At 42.3% G+C, this 18,069-nt stretch overlaps 1 protein-coding gene across 1 annotated transcript in view; it reads right to left on the bottom strand.

Moving 5' to 3' along the window:
- The window catches only part of NECTIN3 (nectin cell adhesion molecule 3), a 109,644-nt gene that overhangs the window by 80,907 nt on the left and 10,668 nt on the right, over window positions 1-18,069 (bottom strand). The window lies entirely within an intron of this gene.

Below are 18,069 nucleotides of genomic sequence, written 5' to 3'. Positions count from 1 at the left end.
TAAAAAACATTTTGACATGTGACTAACAAAGTAAATATCCTTAAATCAAACTCTAATAAGATCTTAAGCAGCATTTTTATTATTTTACCTATCCATAAATTGTGATATCAACAACAGAGATATTTGTGTCAGTCTGTGTCTCTATGGTGAAATCAATGTTAACCAACATTTACTGATTAAAAAAGAGAGTGCGAGTGAAGCGTCCAATGCCATATGATAAGTCTGTGGCCAAGTCAGACATTGAACTTTTGTCATCCACCACAGGACTCTTTTCTCTAACTTCTATCTTGTCTTAGTGTTCAGGGAAGCTCCTAACAGGAAATAGCCAGTCAGAACTGTTAATGTCTTATCTCAGCTAGTCTGTCCTGCTTTCACTCCCCATCCGTTTTCTTCTGCTGAATACTCATCTACACTACTAACTTTCACTCCACCATTCATCAGCACTTAGTCCCAATCCACTGTTTTACAAATTAGCTTCTTTGAGTGGGCCAGACACCTCACTGCTTTTATTAAAAGTTCTACAATATTTACAATTTCATCAAGTGTTCAAGACCAAGACAAATAGTTTTAGAAATTAAGAACAGAGCTCATCCTCAAGGGCCATACCAAATTTGTGGGTGTCTGTACACAGAACAGCATTTCTCAAATGCTGTCACCAGTGGATTTTTTTTTTTTTTTTTTTTTTTTTTTGCAGCCACAACAGCCTACATAGCACAGGCAGAGAATTGGGGGAAGCAAAGCAGTGGCCCCTCCCTGCAGCACCCAGCTGTTTCTCTTGAATAGCTGTTACCAAGGGCAGTGCAATGTGCCACCGTGGGGTTCACGCTGGTGCTGCCAGAAGGGATCGGCGCCCTTCACCATGAAGCCCCCTCTCCAAGCAGCTCCTCTGGAGACACGTACTGTGCATGTCCCTGGAAGCGGCTCTCGTCAGTGGAAGCGACTGCAGTGATCAGTCACCGGGACTCTCTTCTGGGCAGCTCCCCAGCTCCCGCCCACCCAGCCGCAGGTAGCCAGTGAGATCCCGGCCCCACTTCCCCGGGGTAGGCTCTCACTGAAGGGCAGTGGGAGGCAGGGATAGAGAGATGGATGTGTCAGAGTGGCCCCCAGCAAGAGTTGGCACTCTGAAGCCATCAAAAAAAGACCTAGAACATTAAAACTAAATTTAAAGTGCATTGGCGGTATCAGCCGTTTTTTATTTTTTCCCGTTGTTAGGCACTTGTATGGAAACTGCAGTGCATTCTCAATATCTGAGCTTCAACTATTTAAAGCAATCAAGCACCCTATAAGTTACTGCAGAGCATAGATGTATTATAGTTATCAACTCAAACCAAGGACAAAAATTTAAGTCTTCAAGTCAGATTTCAGATCCAGTACACAAGCAACACCAACTTTCAATTTCTGTATCTGCTGCAGTGATGGTTATGAAGTTTCAAAATAAGCAAGCACTCTAAATTAATCTAGGCTCTTAAGGGTACTGCTAGGTGTTAAAAAATATGCTAATCTACTTTATGCAATCTGCTGTCAACTTTCTGAATAAAGACTTACTCCTATTTTTTCCTGGGTTACCAGGAACTATTTCACAAGGGAGTACCTAAAATTATCAGTAATGTTAATTCAAGCTCTCTGATTCCATTTTACCAAGTCAATCTCATGGTGTAGTCTAAATATTTCATTTCCAACAGAAAGTTATAGTGATTCTCTATTCAATTAGAGAATCATCATGCCTGCATATACCTGTACAATCTCATAGTCAAGTGTTTTGTTTCAGTATGTGTTCTCGTTTATGTGTAATGCTGCAGTACTAAAATTTGGACTAAACTGATTATTTCTGCCTTCTTGCTGTTTTTCTACTAGCAAACCCAGTATTTGATATTTTTGTGCATAGACCTTACATTGTAGCTTTAACATGATTGTCATAACTATAAAGGGAAGGGTAACAGCTCTCCTGTGTACAGTGCTATGGAATCCCTCCTAGCCAGAGACTCCAAATCCTTTTACCTGTAAAGGGTTAAGAAGCTTGGGTAACCTGGCTGACACCTGACCCCAAGGACCAATAAGGGGACAAGATACTTTCAAATCTTGGGGGGGAGGGGGGAAGGCTTTTGTGTGTGTCCTTTGTTTAAGGGGTTGTTCAGCTCTCGGGACTGAGAGGGACCAGACATCAGTCCAGGTTCTCCCCATCTTTCTAAACAAGTCTCTCTTATTTTCAAAATTGTAAGTAAAAGCCAGGCAAGGCGTCTTAGATTTACTTTGTTTTTCTCAACTTGTAAATGTACCTTTTACTAAAGTGCTTATCTTTGTTTGCTATACTTTGAACCTAAGACAGAGGGGAGTCCTCTGAGCTCTTTAAGTTTAATTACCCTGTAAAGTTATTTTCCATACTGATTTTACAGAGATGATTTTTACCTTTTTCTTTAATTAAAAGCCTTCTTTTTAAGAACCTGATTGATTTCTCCTTGTTTTAAGATCCAAAGGGGGTTTGGATCTGTATTCACCAGGAGTTGGTGAAAGGAAGGAGGGGGGAAGGGTCAATTTCTCCTTGTTTAAGATCCAAGGAGTTTGGATCTGTATTCACCAGGAGTTGGTGAAAGGAAGGAGGGGGGAAGGGTCAATTTCTCCTTGTTTAAGATCCAAGGAGTTTGGATCTGTATTCACCAGGGAATTGGTGAAAGGTTTCTCAAGGCTTCCCAGGGAGGGAATTCTTGAGATGGTGGCAGCGGACCAGAGCTAAGCTGGTAGATAAGCTTAGAAGTTTTCATGCAGGCCCCTACATTTGTACCCTAAAGTTCAAAGTGGGGATACAGCCTTGACATGGTGGCACAGCGGTGGAGATCGTTTTAAACCCAAAAGCCAGTAAGAGATTTTTTTTTCCCTTCTAGCTGCTTGGAAAGCAGAGCTGAAGGTAGATGCATATCTTATCTCTCCTTGCCTGAAGGCAGAGGTGTTAAGTTTTTTTAACAAGGGGCTTTGTTAAGAGAAGTGTTCAAATAAGCAAACAAACTTTGAACTGGTAAAGATAATTTACAAGCTGAATTGTGTTTTTTTTCTTTTTAACATCCTCGGAAGTAGCTAGTTAGAAAGTCTCTGTTAACTCAGCAGCACTCAGCAGGAGCCTGAGCTAAGTACATCCCAGTTTCAGTCAACTGCAGAGGGGTGTGACCCAGCACAAGAAAACCAGGAAAATGACTACCAAAGAAGAGAAAGCCAAAGAGGAGGCCCACAAGAGAGAAATGGAGCTGGAAAAAGCCAAACAGGAGGCCCATGAAAGAGAAGAAAAAGCCAAACAGGAGGCCCATAAAAGAGAGATGGAGCTGAAAGAAAAAGAGATGGAACTGGAAGCAGCAAGGACTAGGCAGGGTGCATCAGACCATCCTAACAACTCCTCTCCAGGTACAACTTCCCATCCCAGGAAATTCCCCACCTACAAGGCAGGCGATGATACTGAGGCCTTCTTAGAAAATTTTGAAAGGGCCTGCCTTGGATACAACATCCCTCCAACCCAGTACATGGTAGAGCTGAGGCCGCAGCTCAGTGGACCCTTAGCAGAGGTGGCGGCTGAAATGCCTAAGGAACACATGAATAGTTATGAACTTTTTAAAAACAAGGCCAGAATCAGAATGGGGCTAACACTTGAGCATGCCTGTCGGCGGTTCAGAGCCCTAAGGTGGAAACCTGATGTGTCATTTACCCAAGATGCCTACCACATTGGGAAAAATTGGGATGCCTGGATATCAGGAGCAAATGTTAAATCTACGGAAGAGTTGCCCTTCCTATTGCAAATGGAGCAGTTTTTAGAGGGTGTTCCTGAGGAAATAGAAAGGTACATCCTAGATGGGAAGCCCAAAACTGTAACCGAGGCGGGGGAGATTGGAGCCAAATGGGTGGAGGTGACAGAAAAGAAAAAAAGCTAGTAGCAGTTGGAGTGAATATCAGAAGGGGCAAGCCGAAACAAAACCTTATCACCGGGGACAACCCAAGGCCCCACCCACATCCCAAGGGAAACCCCAGACGCCTTCTCACCCCACCACACCAGTCTCCATCAACCAACATCACCCCGGTGATACCTTAGCAGGGCGATGTTTTAAATGTAATGAACTGAGGCATATAAAGGCTCACTGCCCCAAGAACCCCAACCGATTACAGTTCATTACACCCCAATCACACCAAAGAACCCCAGACCCAGATGCCTCTCTCATACCCTCGGAGCGAAGGGAAACCTTGAGAGTGGGCGGAAAGAAGGTTATCGCTTGGAGGGACACTGGGGCACAAGTGTCAACTATTCACCAATCCCTAGTGGACCCCAAACTCATCAACCCGGAGGCTACAGTGACAATTCAACCCTTCGTGTCACAGTCTGTAACCTTGCCTACAGCCCAGTTGCATGTCCAGTACAAGGGCTGGGCAGGAATGTGGACTTTTGCAGTCTATGACAATTATCCCATCCCCATGCTGCTAGGGGAAGACTTGGCCAACCATGTGAAGCTAGCCAAGAGGGTGGGAATAGTCACCCGCAGCCAGGCTAAGCAAGCTTTCACCCCCATCCCTGTTCCTGAGCCGTCCACCAGGACCCCGTCTGTGTTACCAGAGACCCAAACAAAGGTGGTGGAACCGGATCCCCTGCCAACGACTGCAACAGCCGTAGTGGATCCAATCCCAGAGACCCAGCCAAAGCCAGTCCCAGAACCGGAACTGGCAACGCAACCAGCACCAGAACCGTTGTCAGCACTGAGTCCAGCGCTTGCAAGCCCGTCTACAACTCCAATGCCAGAGGACACCAGCGAGCCTGAACTGGCGGAAGCAGCAGATAACCTTACCCAAGAGGCTCAGCCAGAGCCTGAGATACCACATAGTGCACCAGCGGGCAGCGGTTCACAGTCAATGGAAAAAAACCCAGCCCCTACATCGCTTCCAGAGGGACCAAGCCCCAGTCCACAGTCCAAGGAGGAACTGATGTCTCCAGCATCAACGGAACAGTTCCAGGCCGAGCAGGAAGCAGATGACAGCCTTCAAAAAGCTTGGGAGGCGGCGCGGAGCACCCCACCGCCTCTCAGCTCTTCTAACCGATCCCGGTTTGTTGTAGAACAAGGGCTTTTATACAAGGAGACTCTTTCTGGTGGGCACCAGGAAGACTGGCATCCTCAAAGACAGTTGGTAGTTCCCACTAAGTATCGGGTAAAGCTCTTGAGCTTAGCCCATGATCATCCCAGTGGCCATTCTGGGGTGAACAGAACCAAAGACCGGTTGGGGAAGTCCTTCCACTGGGAGGGAATGGGCAAGGACGTTGCTAATTATGTCCGGTCTTGTGAGGTGTGCCAACGAGTGGGAAAGCCCCAAGACCAGGTTAAAGCCCCTCTCCAGCCACTACCCATAATTGAGGTCCCATTTCAGCGAGTAGCTGTGGATATTCTGGGTCCTTTCCCAAAGAAGACACCCAGAGGAAAGCAGTACGTACTGACTTTCATGGATTTTGCTACCTGATGGCCGGAAGCTGTACCCTTAAGCAACACCAAGGCTAAAAGTGTGTGCCAGGCATTAGCAGACATTTTTGCCAGGGTAGGTTGGCCCTCCGACATCCTTACAGATTCGGGAACTAATTTCCTGGCAGGGAACATGAAAAACCTGTGGGAAGCTCATGGGGTGAATCACTTGGTTGCCACCCCTCATCACCAACAAACCAATGGTCTGGTGGAGAGGTTTAATGGAACTTTGGGGGCCATGATACGTAAATTCGTAAATGAACACTCCAATGATTGGGACCTAGTGTTGCAACAGTTGCTTTTTGCCTACAGGGCTGTACCACATCCCAGTTTAGGGTTTTCACCATTTGAACTTGTGTATGGCCGCGAGGTTAAGGGGCCATTACAGTTGGTGAAGCAGCAATGGGAGGGGTTTACGCCTTCTCCAGGAACTAACATTCTAGACTTTGTAAGCAACCTACAAAACACCCTCCGACACTCTTTAGCCCTTGCTAAAGAAAACCTAAAGGATGCTCAGGAAGAGCAAAAGGCCTGGTATGATAAACATTCCAGAGAACGGTCCTTCAAAGTAGGAGACCAAGTCATGGTCTTAAAGGCGCTCCAGGCCCATAAAATGGAAGCGTCGTGGGAAGGACCATTCACGGTCCAGGAGCGCCTAGGAGCTGTTAACTATCTCATAGCCTCCCCCACCTCCAACATAAAGCCTAAGGTATACCATGTTAATTCTCTTAAGCCCTTTTATTCTAGAGAATTAAACGTTTGCCAGTTTACAGCCCAGGAAACTGATGACGTGAAGTGGCCTGCAGGTGTGTACTATGAAGGAAAAAGGAATGGTGGCGTGGAAGAGGTGAACCTCTCCACGACCCTGGGACGTCTGCAGCGACAGCAGATAAAGGAGCTGTGCATAAGCTTTGCACCGATTTTCTCAGCCACTCCAGGACGGACCGAACGGGCATACCACTCCATTGACACAGGTAATGCTCACCCAATTAGAACCCCACCCTACCGGGAGTCACCTCATGCCCAAGCGGCTATACAAAGGGAGATCCAGGACATGCTACAGATGGGTATAATCCGCCCCTCTAGCAGTGCATGGGCATCTCCAGTGGTTCTAGTTCCCAAACCAGATGGGGAAATACGCTTTTGCGTGGACTACCGTAAGCTAAATGCTGTAACTCGTCCTGACAACTATCCAATGCCACGCACAGATGAGCTATTGGAGAAATTGGGACATGCCCAATTCATCTCTACTTTAGACTTAACCAAGGGGTACTGGCAAGTACCACTAAATGAACCCGCTAAGGAAAGGTCCGCCTTCGTCACCCAGGCAGGGGTGTATGAATTCAATGTACTCCCTTTCGGGTTGCGAAATGCACCCGCCACCTTCCAAAGACTTGTAGATGGTCTCTTAGCGGGATTGGGAGAATCTGCAGTTGCCTATCTCGATGATGTGGCCATTTTTTCTGATTCATGGACAGAACACCTGGAGCACCTGAAAAAAGTCTTCGAGCGCATCCGACAGGTAGGACTAACTGTTAAGGCTAAAAAGTGTCAAATAGGCCAAAACAGAGTGACGTACCTGGGGCACCAGGTGGGTCAAGGAACTATAAATCCCCTACAGGCCAAAGTGGATGCTATCCAAAAGTGGCCGGTTCCAAAGTCAAAGAAACAGGTCCAATCCTTCTTAGGCTTGGCCGGATATTATAGGCGATTTGTACCACACTACAGCCAAATCGCCGCCCCGCTGACAGACCTAACCAGAAAGAAACAGCCAAATGCAGTTCAGTGAACTGATAAGTGTCAAAAGGCCTTTAACCAGCTTAAGGCAACACTCATGTCTGACCCTGTGCTAAGGGCCCCAGACTTTGACAAACCGTTCCTAGTAACCACAGATGCGTCCGAGCGAGGCGTGGGAGCAGTTTTAATGCAGGAAGGACCGGATCAAGAATTCCATCCTGTCGTGTTTCTCAGCAAGAAACTGTCTGAGAGGGAAAGCCACTGGTCAATCAGCGAAAAGGAATGCTACGCCATTGTGTACGCGCTGGAAAAGCTACGCCCATATGTTTGGGGACGGCGCTTCCAACTACAAACAGACCATGCTGCGCTACAGTGGCTTCATACCGCCAAGGGAAATAACAAAAAACTTCTTCGGTGGAGTTTAGCTCTCCAAGATTTTGATTTTAAAATACAACACATTTCGGGAGCTTCTAACAAAGTGGCTGATGCACTCTCCCGGGAAAGTTTCCCAGAGTTAACTGGTTAACAATTGTTCTTGAAATAAAACATATTGTTAGTTTTTATATAATCAGTAGTATGTCTAAAGGTACATGTGTTTTATTAACTCTGTTTTCTCCTAGAGCTCCAGGAAGAAATCACAGCCAGTGTGGAACCGGACGTCCAACACTATCTGTGATTTGGGGGGCGTGTCATAACTATAAAGGGAAGGGTAACAGCTCTCCTGTGTACAGTGCTATGGAATCCCTCCTAGCCAGAGACTCCAAATCCTTTTACCTGTAAAGGGTTAAGAAGCTTGGGTAACCTGGCTGACACCTGACCCCAAGGACCAATAAGGGGACAAGATACTTTCAAATCTTGGGGGGGGGGCGGGGGAAAGGCTTTTGTGTGTGTCCTTTGTTTAAGGGGTTGTTCGGCTCTCGGGACTGAGAGGGACCAGACATCAATCCAGGTTCTCCCCATCTTTCTAAACAAGTCTCTCTTATTTTCAAAATTGTAAGTAAAAGCCAGGCAAGGCGTCTTAGATTTACTTTGTTTTTCTCAACTTGTAAATGTACCTTTTACTAAAGTGCTTATCTTTGTTTGCTATACTTTGAACCTAAGACAGAGGGGATTCCTCTGAGCTCTTTAAGTTTAATTACCCTGTAAAGTTATTTTCCATACTGATTTTACAGAGATGATTTTTACCTTTTTCTTTAATTAAAAGCCTTCTTTTTAAGAACCTGATTGATTTCTCCTTGTTTTAAGATCCAAAGGGGGTTTGGATCTGTATTCACCAGGAGTTGGTGAAAGGAAGGAGGGGGGAAGGGTCAATTTCTCCTTGTTTAAGATCCAAGGAGTTTGGATCTGTATTCACCAGGGAATTGGTGAAAGGTTTCTCAAGGCTTCCCAGGGAGGGAATTCTTGAGATGGTGGCAGCGGACCAGAGCTAAGCTGGTAGATAAGCTTAGAAGTTTTCATGCAGGCCCCTACATTTGTACCCTAAAGTTCAAAGTGGGGATACAGCCTTGACAATGATAGTTTGAGTTTCATCCGTTATGCATTCACTAGAGTCTGTGACCTAACTCTAAGGTATGACTGCATGGCTAGTTTCACAAGCACTACAGAGCAAGGTTTTTTTTATTTATTTATTTTTTAGCACCTGGCTTGACTGAGGATTGTGGCCAACCACACACAGCTGCTGCCCACGTTGGTGATAAATTGCTAGCTTTTCCAGTACTGAAGATAGCCTTCCAAATGTGATATCTATTAGCAAGGATGCAGTGGTGTCTTAAGCAATCTGTAGATTGCTCTGAGTCCAAGTTTTGTGCTATCAACTATTGTTGCTCTTATTCATCTTACTGAGTTTGAGTGGCAACTCTCATGACCAATCACTAGATTTGTGTCCAAATTGTTTAATGGCTCATTTTCGCCAACAGAATGGATAAAAGAGGGTAAGAACTGAGAGTTGTTGCAAGAAAAAACAAACAAACAAAAAAAACAAATAATGGGGAAACGGCCAAGAAAAAAATACCAGTTGTCCTGAATAGTAGTATATTTCCCCCAGTAAGTGATGCTGAATGCCAAAGTAAGGTAATGAGCGCTTAAGACTTACTATACATCAAGGCCCTGTTTTCTACCCGAAATAGTTATGTGAAAGCCTCCCACTGATATCAATGCAACTTTCATTGGGAACTGAGGGGACCGTAGCCATATATTTTTACTCTGTGTCCATTACGGAAAGACTATTTGTATGCTTTACACAAGATGTTTGACAGCCATGCTATGCAGGATTTCAAAATGCGAGCCTCCCAACTTTGGTAAAAGCAGTGCTTAACACCTCTAAAGTCAGGCTACTTTTACATTTCCAGACAACAAGCTACACTGAAGTTGAGTTAGGATTATGAACACCCATCAGTAACTCTACAGATAAAGTAATGTTCTAATTAGATCAAAACCAGTTTTTACAAACTCAGAAAATACAGTTATGGTTTAGCTTCCAAAGTCCAAATGTTGAATATAAAAAGAAGCAGATAAGGCATTTTTAACTGACTCTTTTCTTCCCTGTAGTGATAGCAAGTAATAATCAAGTACCTTTAGTTTTCATTAATTTATTTTTAATGTTTTATTTTATGACAGTGCTCCAAGACCTCTATCAGTGTTGGGGCCCCTGTGTGGAGAGTGCACTAAAGTGGGTCAGACGATCCCTGCCCTGAAGAGCATCCTGTATTTAAGAATATGATGGCAGCCATTTTGACAAAGCTCACTGCAGAGTATTATTTGTCAGTCCCCGCTGAAGGATAAACTTTCAGTCATGAAGAACAAGACTACTAATCCTTAAAAATCTTCAAGTGAAGCCAACACAACACTTTGAACTGTAATTTCATCCTAAGTATGCTATGTCTGTAATGCCCTTAGGAGAATTATTTGGGATTTACAGCAGTGTGTTTTAGCATGCTGTATAGGATCCACTTTAAAAGTGAAACTTTGCTATTTGTAAAGCCTCAGAAAATTCTGTACTTATCTATACAGAATGACATAATTTTGGGGGTATGAAATATTGTACTCAGTAGCTAAGCTGTTGACTTCCTGCTTCAGTACCAAAGTCAACTCAACTTTAACTTCTGAATTGCAACAGATGACTCCATAATGCAATGTCTTAAATGTTAGCTTTTAAGCACCTAAGTAAATTTTAAGGCTCTCTTTCTTTATTAAAGAAAGGGTAGCTTTTGAAAGGTTCAAGTGTCAAGCCGAAATTTTGGTTTGGGAATATTGCATTTACAGTATGCTGGAGACAGTAACAATTACCTACAAGGAACAAAGTAGCTCTTTCCAGGTGACTAAGAAGCCCAGCAATTTCCCAAGTGGCTTTTTTCTTCTCATACCCAAGCCGCATTGCAGTGCTTCAATATAAATTCTTTTCAAGCAGATAGAAACAAAAATACTCCAGCAGAGAGAACATGGCAGAAGTTTTAAAGTTACTTCACCCTCATTTGTGTTGAAAGACAATGGAGGGCTTTTTCCTATCCACTATGTTCACTTCTCTCAGATTTTATAGTGGCTCTTTCAACTTTATACTGCATTGTCTAGAACAGTGCTATTAAAGTTAAATAGCCATTTTCAACAGATTTTCCTGCAGAGATTAAGGTGTTTGAAAACATTGACATTCTGTTACAGAAAAAAATCTAAGTGGTATAACAAACCAACCAAGCTAGGCTACAACAATCTAGAACATCAATATCCTTTTATATAAATGACACTTCTGAATCACTAACTTTTAGTGTTTCAAAAAAGGTCAGATAATCCTGCAGGAGGAATAAGAAATTAATATTGGGCTTCAAAAAGCGCTCACCTATTAACATTAAAAGTTTATTACTGTTCAGCCATGTCCCCTCAAACTGAAACAGATACCAAGGGGCTTGTCTGCATGGTGCTGTAATGCACACCAGAGGAATACAAAATCTAATGTGCACCAATTGACCTGTGTGGACTCCAGTAATGTACACTAAAAGTTCCCTAGAGTGCGTTAATGTAGTATGTTTCAGTTCTAGTTAACACACTGGGGAGCTTTGAGTGTGCGCGAGCAGGGTCCACATGGTTCAGTTAGCGTGCAATACATTGGTGCACATTCATATTCACATCCCTCATCAGGTGCCCATTGCCACACTACGTAGACAAGCCCTCAGGTGTGCTGTTTTAAATTGTTTTGGTAGTATTGATGCTTTCATTCAAAGTGGTTACCACTCACATCAAAGTAAAGTATCAGCTATATGAGGCACTCGTTTCTGAACTATTTCCATGGGAGTTCAAGAGACAGGCAATTTAGCCCAAGCCCTGATTAAGTAGTATTTCTATAGCATGTAACCTTCTCACCACTGAAGATACAGGGACAGTACTTCACTATATTTAGTTAGCAGGTTTGTCCAAGTTCTTTACACTGCATCATTTGACTGGAAATATAATCAAACCTTTTATTAGGTACTGGTGTCTAAGGATTATTTATCATGTCTACTGGCAGTACAATATTTGATATCTCTGTTGGTTTCTCTTAGTAACTAAGGACAAAGATGGTTCTCCAGAAGAAATTCATTTATATGACGGACAAAACCAAGTGCTTCTACAGAAGCATGTATTCCCTAGATCCATCTCTAAAGGAGCCTTGATGTGTACTGGAGATAGACATGGGAAAACTATCTAGATATTTGGAGTTAAAGTAACATTAAGGTGCTACTGTAGTAAAGCAACTAAATTTTAAGGAACATTAAGTAGAAAGCATTCAAGATTTTTTGGGTCCGTGTTGCATCATACTTTCTGGAACTACAAGTTCAAGGTGCTGTTAAGTGTTTTGAGTTAAGTTCTAGGCTGACATCTGAGCAATTCCCAGCATAACCTTTGTCCTTTCTGAGGCACATTGCAAGAGTGTTGCCTATGCAAGATTGTCATGCTTCAAATGCATTGGACATTTCCTCACAAGTGAGCCAGCAGTTTTGAACATCTGGTAATTTAAGTACACAGAACGCTGAAGTCAGCACTAAAAGATACAGACAACTATCATGACTGGTATCTTAAGTTTTAGCATAACAGACGCTCCAGTTAAGCAACAGGGTGGTGAAAGCTTCAGGAGCTTCGTCATCCCGACAAAATAAGGATGAGTGGATGACTTGAAAGTGGATCAAAGCTTTGGTGACCCTGACTTATTACAAGTACACTGAATGAAGCACACTCCAGGCAAGTGGCACAAATTAGATTATTGATATTAAAATATGAAGAAAAAACTTTTGACAGTAGCAGCCTCTAGGAAGTAAAGGGCAAAAGCGCTCTACTGTAGACAATGAAGCACTTGCTTGCATATAATTAAATTTGAACAAAAAAAGTCAGCATGTCTTCATAATCAACTGTTTAAGTGTTAATATACCTTGATATCAAACTGAAATTTAGTTTCTCTTTTGCTGTTTAGCCAAGGCAGAACAAAAATTTTGCATCTCAAGAATAGCTATTTTTAAAAATCTAGTCAAAGTGAATAAAGACTGTAGTGATAAGTAGTGTCCAGCTAGTAATTTAGTGCAACTTGCAGATTATCACACATTGTACATGCAGCTTTTTGATGGCAACAAAAAGGGATATGAAGAGTTAGATTCCCCTTTAAAAGCTCTCTCACTTGCAATTTATTACCAATTTTACATAAAGGAAAACCTCTTCATATAGGTTATTTCTAAGTTATTGGAGTCATAGTCATTTATTATACAATTCATATTGGAAGGGATGATTAAAACAACGTTTTTGTCTCCGATGAACAAAATATCATGAATAATGACCTCATTCAAAATTTGCTAGATAATGTAATCATTAATTTAGAAGCTGAATGTCTGCTACACATTAAAAACACTGATTAAACAGAAACACTGGCTTTATGGCTCATTACAACCATTTGTAACACACCCTACTACCTGGTAACCCTTAATTGCCCACTTCATTGTAAGTGGTCTCTTATAACAAGTTAACTCCTTATGCTTAACTATCTGTCCCAACTTGTATTTAGTTTAGACACTCTGGTTACCTTCCCCAGACCTGAAGAGCAGCTCTCTGACACCCAAAAGTTTGCCCCTTCCACCAACAGAACTTAGTCTAATAATAATAATAATAATAATAATAAAAAAAAGTTACCTCATCTACCTTGATCCTAGGATCTAAGAGACGTGATCTATAACATCATGAAAAACACTAAAAGCAATATGTTTAAATTGGGAGAATTCAACTGATGTGCCACTAATAGGGCTACATATTAATTTTATGAAAATAACAGACAATTGCTGAGAAACCCCTAGTCTTCACTTATGTTTTATTGAGAAACGTCAGAAAATGGATTATATTAGCAATTCAATATACTAGTGTGTATATAGTCTAATAGCAAACCACCTTTGTAAGATTCAAAGAATCTAAGGCCAGAAGGGACCACTGATCTAGTCAGTCATTATGCAAAACAGTTTTGGTGAACATTTTAGAGAAATCCAATTTTGATTTAACAGTTGCGAGTGATAAGGAATCCACCACAACCTTCGTTACTGTGGTCCAATGATTAATTACCCCCACTATTAAAAATTTACACTGTATTTCCAGTCTGACTTTATCGAGCTGCAACTTCCAGTCACTGGATCTTGCTGTAAGAAATAATGCAACTGTCCCCAAAAACGGTAAGAGAAGATCCTCCAAAATTGGCTGGCAGCTCTCAACATACACATCAAAATGACTTCTTCGAGCCAGCTTTAGCAGCATTCAAAGTTGAAAAAGACCTCCGTCATTTTATTTATTTATTTATTGTTTCCTCTTACAGAAATCTAATATTCTGTTATAAGGATGATAGAAAGGAGTAGTGAAATGCTCTCTTGGTTAAGTAGAATATTAAAACTGCTTTTTATATTGGGAAAGATAGATGTCTAATGACAGTAATGTGGCACCAAAGTCTTAACATATCTAATGAGTCATTAAGTTTCAGATCTGAGCAGAAGAGGTCTTTCAAAGGAGAGGTCTTTCAACATTGCATTCCTAAAGAAAGTTCAGACTGAGGACGGGAGCCATGACAAACACCACACAGTAACTGTTGGTGCCCTCAATGCCTTATCAGAAGCATCAATTGAGACTTGTAGGGAGGTTTTAGCTATTATCTGATCCTCCATAAATAAGTATTTAAATTGCTCTCCAAGGTGTGATCAAGTTTATCAACGTATTCAGGGCTTGTCTCCATTTACTGGGGGATTGATGTATGGCGATCGATCCACCGGGGGTCCACTAAATCGATTGCTGATCTCTCTCCCGTCAACTATGGTACTCCACCGGAACGAGAAGCATAAGTCAAATCCCAGCGCGGTGTAGACACAGCAAAAGGTTGACTGAAGCTATGTTGATTCCAGCTATGTTATTCATGTAGCTGGAGTTGCGTAACTTAGGTTGACTGAGCCCTGTAGTGAAGACCTGTCCTCAGTAACTGCTCCACATAAGGTAATCATAAACGTGACAGAAGGGTCTGATAATTCACTATGCGAGATTGAAGGCTAGCCAACAAATACCATTTTCTTAAAAAGTCCAATCTCAACTCCTTTTTTGCAGTAGTCCTAAAGAACTTACATTTTGACTTCTCTTGTGCAGTGGTCACCTCCAAAGACCCTGGATCAGGATGCATATAGAAATATTCTAAGCCTGTGGAAGGCACTCAATACCTTTTTTCAATTTTCTTGTAAGTGGGTGATATAGATGCTGTAGTCGGTCATAATAGTTAGGTTGGTTTTAATAAGCCTTCACTTACAGGAAACAAAAGCCTCTCACACATATGTATGCCAAAAGTCAAATATTTTATGTCCTTTTCCTTGAACCGTCTGAACCATGGTCTCCAAAGCATCTACCATTCTGCCAACTAATCCTTGAAATAACCCATAATTATCTGATGAAGAGCCAGAGCCTCATTCTGAGAAGAGAATGGAATATGCTCTCGAACGGTTTCAAAAACTTGTTGCTGATTTACACGTTCATACAGAGACTGACACGAAGAAGAGTCTGTCTCAGTAATATGTACAGATTGCTGTGAATGCTTTTGTATAATAGGTGGATCCTACGGTGAAGGAGATCTAGAAACCGAAGCTGAAGGAGGTTTTGATTTAGGATATGGCCATGGGGCCCAGTGAGGCCAAGCAGTTTGTTCATATGGATAAAACAAGTTTGGATTGAAGGGGGGGGGGAGAGAAGGGATTTTAAACTAACATGTTTTTACCTGTATCTGACCTGACACTAATATGTATGGGTCATAAGACACACTGAAGGGTAAGAGGATGAAATATTCCAACTATCAAAAGATGTTTAAAGAGAAATACCAATGCTCTTTATTTTAAGGGGGCAAGGGACTGCTTGTGTGAGGATCTGAGAATTATCCACTGAATAAGGCCTACCACAACACCACCCAGATGACCTCGAAAGCACTTCCTAATTAACAGAAACTCCTAACAACGTCAGATCACGTTGCATGGAAACCGCCAAATGACTCTGTGCTGTACACATTGGCATCAAGTGATGCTGCTCCATAAGCTGACCTGGCGATATTAATACCTGGCATTAGTAGCTCTACAGCTAGAGGAGCCAGAGCTGATATGTTAAAAGCAGCAGCAGCCTGCAGATACAGGCACAAGCATCAGCTTCTCTGAGGATGCCTGCACTGAGCAAGTCAGCCCTGTAGGGGGCTGTAACTGACCTCACGCAGAACAAGCTGATGCCGCAGGCAGCTGAGAGAACTGACCCAGTGCCAAGAGCATAGGTGCTAGCAGCAGACTGACACTGCAGCAGTGCTCTGTTTTGGTGCTGATAACGGTCAACAAGTTTTCCAAGTTACCTCCTGCCAAAATGAAGAGCAAGGGGCTGCTTTCAGAACACCACTTCTTCCTGGAGATAGAAAGAGGTGAAGCAACTGTCTTCTTTTCTGAGAAAGTCTTTTTAAGGAATTTTCCTCTGTACTTCAGAGAGGAGTAATGACAGTCACCGTTTGCAGTCCAGAGGATGGAACAGGCGGAGTCCTGGACATAATGCAGTTGCCAGGACCCTTTTTACTGACGACTGTCCTGGACTAGAGGATTTTGTCTTCCATTTGGTTCGAAGACTGGCTTCACAGCTTTCTCCAACATGAACAAATTCATCCCGTTGTCCCTACATTTAGTTGCCCTCTTAGTGACTATTTTATAGTCCTTACTCTTTTTATTTAAAGACATCTCTGAAGTAAACAGTAACAATACCTAGAATGCGAGTCACTAATGGGCTTAACAGCCCCTCAGAACTCCCAAAATTTACAGTCCAGTGGGTTTTCTCCCCACATCACATTAGACCCTGCCCCAGGTATAGGGCAAACAATAAAATCTAGAGAAAGCTAAAACCTACTTCACATACTACACTAAATAACTAGCCTAAATTAGCCATTTAGAAAATAGTAATAAAATATTCAACTGGAAAAATCATAATAAAAATGTTTGAATGGAAAAAAGTAGACACTGCTAACTGGGTCTGTCTTACAGCAATTAGCAGTTGAAAGGAACTGAGGCTCAGTTGGTCACTCCACCCTCCTTTTACCCTTGAAGGGGGAGGATCTTGAGGTCAGAGGAAGATATGTGACCAATGAACACTGCTAGCAAAGAATTCTGATCTTCAGTGTATGGGGTGCATGCACATCAGAAGTGGAATACATGTCTACCAGTAGTCAAAGCACCTTTTTTCATTAGCTACACTAACTTAGTTCACTGTAAAGGCATATTTTTCTAATCCTGCATTCCGCTCTTCTCTGAACCCTCTCCAATTATTTAACATCCTTCTTGATGTGGGCACCTCTGTACTGGACATGGTATTCCACTAGTGGTCACACCAGTGCCAACTACAGAGATAACAGAACTTTCCTACTCCTACTCAACACTCCCCTATTAAGGCATCCAAGTATTAGCCCTTTTGGACACGGTGAGCTCATATTCAGCTGATAATCCACCATGATCCCAATGTCTTTCCGACTCAGTGTTTTTCCAAGAATGGAGGACTCCATCCTTGAAATACGGCCTACATTTTTCCCCCCTACATGTAGGTCTTTATATTTGGCAATACTGAAACACTGTTTGCTTGTACCACACAAATCCTGATGGACATGTCCTCTTCATTATTCACCACTCCCACCAGATACAATATTCAACAGGTTTTTGTTAGTAATTCAGAGCGTTCACTTAGTAGTCCATTTCACTTTCCGGTACAACACAAGCATAACACCACAGAATTGTGTCTGATGACACTGCAGGAGAATATTTAGCCTTTTTAATTCATTATCTCTGAAAGGAAGTATCTACTTTTGTATTTTTTTAAAACAGAAGTTTTAGTTAAGTAAGTTACTTTCAAGAAATAAATTCAGTCGCACACTGATTAGTCAGGTTTGAAACACCACACACAACACACAAAACTATAGCCAATTAGTAAGACATTTTTGTAGTCGTCACACTAGGCCCACTGTCTAACCTTTCAATATCTAAATCAAGAACTGCATCTCAAATCCAAGCAAGCACAGATCACTCTTTATGGAGATAAAGAAACAGCACAATGATTGGTTAAGACTCTTGTATGCTCTGTTTAACAGGTCTGTTTTGATTCTCGGTAACTGGAAATTTAAAGCACAATGGAATATGTTCTGACATTTTCTAAATAATGTTTATTCCCTTCCCTGTCCCAGTGAAACACTGCTACCTCTAGCAAGTTTCTATGTTACAGATACAATCATGGATTTTGCCCAAAGGAGTTGGTACATCTCTATTACTGGTGATGACGAAGCGGAGAGCCAAATTTCCTTGGCTAGATTAAGGAGACCTGAATTAAT

This window comes from Emys orbicularis, chromosome 1 (assembly GCF_028017835.1).
Source record: "Emys orbicularis isolate rEmyOrb1 chromosome 1, rEmyOrb1.hap1, whole genome shotgun sequence".
Taxonomy (NCBI): Eukaryota; Metazoa; Chordata; order Testudines; family Emydidae; genus Emys; species Emys orbicularis.
Note: the sequence above shows the minus strand (reverse complement) of the source record. Positions and strands in the feature narration are given on the sequence as shown.